Source organism: Neopsephotus bourkii, unplaced genomic scaffold (assembly GCF_033783945.1).
Source record: "Neopsephotus bourkii isolate Nb327-2 ecotype Australia unplaced genomic scaffold, CSIRO-AGI_Nbou_v1 NB_357, whole genome shotgun sequence".
Taxonomy (NCBI): Eukaryota; Metazoa; Chordata; class Aves; order Psittaciformes; family Psittacidae; genus Neopsephotus; species Neopsephotus bourkii.
Genome location: NW_026900863.1, coordinates 91,805 through 97,971, shown reverse-complemented (window position 1 = coordinate 97,971; position 6,167 = coordinate 91,805).

Genomic DNA, 6,167 nt, shown 5'->3' with positions numbered 1-6,167 from the left:
TGGTTCAGCAAGATCTTTGTGCCCAATTTAGTGGACAAAACTCAAAGCATTTTAACAGCTACTGGAATACACAAAACATATTGCAAATTTTCTAGCAACAGGAACCTGTTGGCATACAGGAAACTGAAGGATGATTTGTTGGGAGGGTGCAGGTCTAGCTCTCAGAGAGGGCTAAGCACGGAGGCACTTACTTAGGTTTCAGCTCATTCTCAGAAACACCAAGTGCCTCATCTTGGGATCATGTCTTCATGGTTCACTGCTTGGTCACAGCCCACTGGAGACATGGCCATTTCCTCCATCAGCAGCAAACACACCTGAGAAACAGGCAGAGATGTGCAGACAGTTCATTAACCAGGAAAAGACAGGCCACCTTTGTCAAGTAATTCTATGATATAAAGGACCTTGAAAATTTGACACACAAATTCTGAATGCAGAACATGATAACTCAATTACTGGATTTTTAAATTAAAATCCAGCAGTATCCTAATGTATTTCTTCATATTCTTTTAAAGCATCTTCCAAGAGAAAAGAGTGAATGATTTGCAATTTAGGTGACAAACATTCTCCCAGCACCAAGAGTCCTGTATTCTGGCCCTGGGGCAGGGATGCACATCATCTGAAGCAGTTTGAGTCATCCCACTGCCTTCAGCCACACTAGTCATAGGCTCAGCCTAAGCCCACCACTAAGTATAAGTATCATGTACAGTCAGACCTTCAGTTCAATCAAGAATAGACATTTCATGCTCAGATTTACAGAAGCTTCCTCCGTTAAACCAGTGACATGTGCCTGCACCTTGAACATTTGCAAAGTGTTTTATAAAACCACATGTGGATTTATCACAGATACTTTTACCCTGAACCAGTTGAATCTGAATCAAGTGAATGGGTGTGCTGAAGACTGAAAACCAAGAGTTGTGTAAACTGATAATGCTAACACTGAGTAACATGCTAGAAAATGGTAAATATAATTCAAATTCTCCATGTTTGCTAGAGCTGGTGACTGACATTCTGGTTCACAGCATGAGTAAATCACATCATAAATGAAATTTAAAGGTAGTTAACAAAATAATCTTCATGTTAAACGGATGAGATGTGGGTTCACTGTTCAAAAATGTCATTCTTTGGTACTGCAGTGTCCCTTAAAGGCTAATCTAAAAGAAAATTAAATTAATCTCATGCTCACCACCTTTAAATTGCAGGAGTGAAAAACCTTTCAGGACTTGCCAATTACTGAGGAAACTTCATAGCTGGATTATTCCCAAATTGCACACCCCTTATTTTAACCACTAAAGACAAACACATGGTTTTGATGGGTCGTAAAAGAACAGGTTGCTTTTTCAGTACTGAAAGAAGCTGTAATTACTTCCCTTGTTCGGTGACTTCCTGATTTACTTAGGTTGTTATGGGTGATACTATTCTGCTAAGGTAATTGGAGCTGATGACCTGAGGGAATGACCAGTGGCTTTTTAGTCTAGGTGACTTGCACCTAATGAGTAGAGTCCTGCTTCCCAGGAAACAAGGACACTATAACTGCCTTAAGTGCTTGGTATGTGTGCTTTAAAGGCTTACGTTTCACAGTCCAAGCAGATTCTGTCTCTGTATGATATCTGCAAATCGAACAGATACAGCTGTTTCCAGATACAGCTAAAATAAAGGTATTTTCCTCAGACAGAAGCATGAGAAATAGAGCATGCCAGGAAGGTGAGCTTCAGTCTCTAGACATCCAAATGCCAACACACAGACACAAGGAGGTAATCACCAATTCCTGAAATTAGTTCTTGTCTGTAACACAATACATAATAAAACATGTTTGTAAATGAGTGGCAATGGGTTGTGCCAGTATGAATTAAACTACTTAAAGAGTTAGAAATGAGACCTCCTGAGTTTTCAAAGGCTTCAGGAAGGCATCATCCCTGAGCCATCCCTGGAGGGAGTTAAACTGTTGAGGGGACTGGCCACCCCTCAACAGAGGTCCCTTCCTTCCCCAGCAGATGAGACAGGCAACACCCAACATCTCCACAGTGCTGCCCAGAGAAGGCATCTTCCTCAGCTGGCAAAGGCAATGTCTGTGTTTGCTCCCACTGTTGCTTGGCTCTGGTTTTGCACATTTCTGGGGCTGTGTGTTGCATTACCTTTCTGCTCAGAAGGACAAATTTTGACTTGCTGCATGTTGTCTTAAGTTGAGATATATGATTTAAACCTGTGATTCCTGATTCTAAGTATCCCAGATCTCACATGGTTTGAAACTAGTGATGGCTTGGCTTACTGCACAATAGGCTACTTGTGCCAAGTAAACCGATGGGAAGAGATTAAAACAGCCAACTCTGAGAATAAAAGTCCTGTACCATGAATCATGCATAGCTTTTCCCTTCATGTCCCCTGTGTAGTCTGGTGGATCCATCCAGGTATGAAATTTTGCAAGAGGTGTGGGTACACAGAATAGTTACAGTGAGGTAAACACAATTTATACCATTGTGTAAACCTAATTTACAGCACCTTCTAGTTGTCTGTTAAGAACAAAAGCTCATGTACTTTCACTCCAGGAGAAAAGCAAGGATGGGCAAAGAAGTTCTTTACTGTGAGGATGATGAGGCCCTGGCACGCGTTGCCCAAGTGAATGCTCAATCCCTGGAAGGTTACAGACAGGTTGGATGGAGCCTGGAACAAGCTGCTCTAGTGGAAGGTGTCCCTGCCCCTGGCAGGGGTTGGAATTGGATGAGCTTTCAGGTCCCTTCCAGCCCAAACCAGGCTGGTATTCTACGACTAAACAGCAGCTGAGATGTTGATAGTTAATACCTAAATTAATCCCACAGTAACTCAACGATGTCCACAGATTCATAGTTTACTAGAAGGTAATGCATGAAGATGATGATGTCTTAAACCTCTGTCTGTAATACACTCAGCATCTATGACTGATGTTAAAACACCAACCAGGAGGGAGTTTGGCTATGGCACCTCTTCAAAGTGGCCCAAATATGCCAACACTGAAACAATCTAACTCATACAGCACCTTAATTTCAGAAGTTATTTCAAGAGACATCGTGCCTCTTACTGCAAGAGACTGCAGACAAGTACATTTACAGCTAAGACTCTTCAGCACCTGCAGGCACCACCAGAAAGCCTCACATACGGTATCCAGATGTCCTGCATGGCTGGAAAAGGCATAGAGCACAGCATCCTCCAGCAGCCACCATGGAGGGTGCTCCTTAGAGAGGCAGGTGGCTTGTTCAGTGATGCAAAGGCTCATTCCCCATCTTTTCTTTCCCAAAGTTCAACTGAAAACCTATTCAAAATACTAGAAAACCTGGCCATTTCTTTAAACTATCCTAGCAGTTTAAGCTTTCCTTGTGAAACACATCCAAATTACATTTCCAGTGGCTGGCGTACATACTGGATGCCAGAATAGCATTATGTGTCATTTTACTTGAACCCCCAGGTCAAAATTAGTGATTGAAGAGAAGCTTTATGATGTAAGGAGCTCCAGGAGCCTCTGTTAAGTTAATCATTTGAATAACATCACCATGAAGGACTCACAGATGAACTGAAGAACAAATTATTTCAATTCTTTATGGATTCAGAAATAGCAGAAACAGAGCTACTGATGATAGTGCTGAAACAACATTTGTGGAAGGCAGGAGTTAAAACTCAAAACCTCATCCTGAACTTGAGAGGGCACCCATGCCTCTGAACACACACAGCTCAACCATGGAGGAAACCCAGAGAGGTGATAGTGCAGACAGAAAATACATTCTCCTTTGCCATGCTGCGTGTCAGGGGAAAAGTCCTATCTGTTAACTGGACCAGATAAAATGCTGTAGTAAAACACACGTACTAAAAGCCATGTTGGCATAGCCCACCCACAGCCAGCACCAACACTATATCCCACTACTGCAAACACGACCAAGTGAAGGTGAGTCCGTGAGGTAAGATACCACCCATGTTCTCCACTTTGTTAAATGCACTATCTTACATTGACCAAACACTCAGATCATTCCCATCAAAGCTCCCGGCCCAGCTGAGGGCTGGGAAAGCTGATCAGTTCTGATCTCCTGTGTGGATTACGGGACACCAGAGCTGTGTGTCAGCGTCCTGCTGTCATTCCACCTAAAGACACTTCCTCTTTCCCACCTCCCAAGTCAAACAGCCTTATGAAACAGCAACGTATGTCCAAACAGGATGTGGTGAGGACTGAAGTATCAGCCACACGTGGGTGAGTAGACTCTTATAGGCTAGAAAAGGCCTTTAAGATTACAAAGTCCAACCGTTAACCCAGCACTGCCAAATCCATCACTAAACCATGTTCCTCAGTGCCACATCCACAGGTCTTCAGGGTGAAGATTTCCTTTGGATGCTGAAGGATGTCCAACTTTCCTGGACCCCTTTGCCCTTCAGGACTACCTGCCAAAGGACTCTGCCACCAGCCTCTGAAACAGGCCAAAGTCTGCCCTCCAGAAGTCCAAGGCAGCAGTTCTGCTGACCACTCTTCCTTAGTTCTTTGAGAACTGAAACCTCCATCGCTTCATGATTGCTGTGCCAAGATCACTCACAGTCCTTACCTGTTCACAAACAAGAGGTCCAGTGGGCACCTTCCTTGGCTGGCTCACTCACCAGCTGTGTCAGGAAGTTCTCTTCCACACACTCCAGGAACCTCCTAGACTGCTCCTACTCTGCTGTATTGTATTTCTAGCAGACATCTCGTAAGTTGAAGTCCCTCATGGGAACAACGGATAGCGATTGTGAGACCTCTTCCACCTGCTTACAGAGAATTTCATCTGCCTCTTCATCCTGGTTGGGTGACCTATAACAGACTTCCACTATGGTGTCTGCCTTGTTGGCCTTCCCCTGATTCTGACCCATAAACATTCAATCCTATCATCACCATCATTAAGCTCTAGACAATCAAAGCACAGGTCTCCCCTTCCTTGACTATTTCTTCTGAATTTACCAGTGCATGTGGTCAGTCGTATAAAAAGCTACCAGAAAATCACATAGTAAGCAGCTACCTGGGATCTTCATAGACTTCAAGGAGACGACCATCACCAGCCAGGCTGTGCTCAGAAGAGGCATAGTACTGGCCAGTAATGATGCAGCCTGAACCCTCCCACGACACACACACAGGTTAGCCATAGGGTCCTCCTCCCTTTTACAGACATCTCTGGAGGAGAAAGCACTGACCTGCAGCATCCTTCAGGAAGTTCCCCGGGGGGGAAGAGATGCTCTCTGCTTCTCTGCCCATCTCCCTTCCAGAACGATCTGACATGCCCAGGAAGTGGAGTGTGGGGGATTAATTTGTTTCCTCTTTTCCAAGACGTTAAAACAGGCAAGGAGATAACATTTATTGAAACACAGATCTGCCATAAAAATAAGCAACCAAAAATACAAGTAAAACAAAACAGTCTTCATGTCTTAACTTTTCAGATGCAAGTCTCCGAGTTCCCACTTGGGTTGTTATTATTACTACTATTACTACAATAATAGGATTCCCAGGCATGGAGCATAACCAGCACACATATAGAAATGTAGGAGTGCAGAAAAGGGATGAGCGCAGCCAGCCAGGGGAGCAGGCACCGCCTCGTCTGCTCTTCTCAATGTGCTGAGCACTCGTAACCACCATGTTCACCGGGGAGCCTTGGGAAGGCAGGCGAGCTGGGGAGAGACCTGGCCCAATAGAAGGGACTCCAAATCCTGTCTGAGTCCCAGGTTATGAAAGTATCAGCCACAGCTGTGATACAGCAGGAGGAGGTTCAGCACCAGCTTCAAACCTCCTTAAGAAATGGCTCATCCCTCTATTACTTTACCTTCAAACACAGGTTTCAGCTGCAAGACTTGGAACCAGGCTCAGGTGGTTTGGGGCTCAACTTTCCCCCACGCCCTGGGTTAGTTTGGATTTAGGGTTTTGGCCTCTGTTTGTCAATGGGAGAAGGGTTAGCTGCAGGCTTTGGATCTAAATTCAACCCTTCCCAAACTTACGTGGGAATGCTCCGACCCATCTCTATTTGTCTTGGGTAGGGGAGGCGCTGTGATGCTATCTGCCGTGGAACTTTCCATTAGCAACAACAGGAGAGACAAAGAACTCATGCTCTGACCTTTATAAAACCATTCCCTAACAAAATTTACTCAAGTAAAGAATCCACAATCCTCTTTGGTTTTACTCATTTAATTGACAG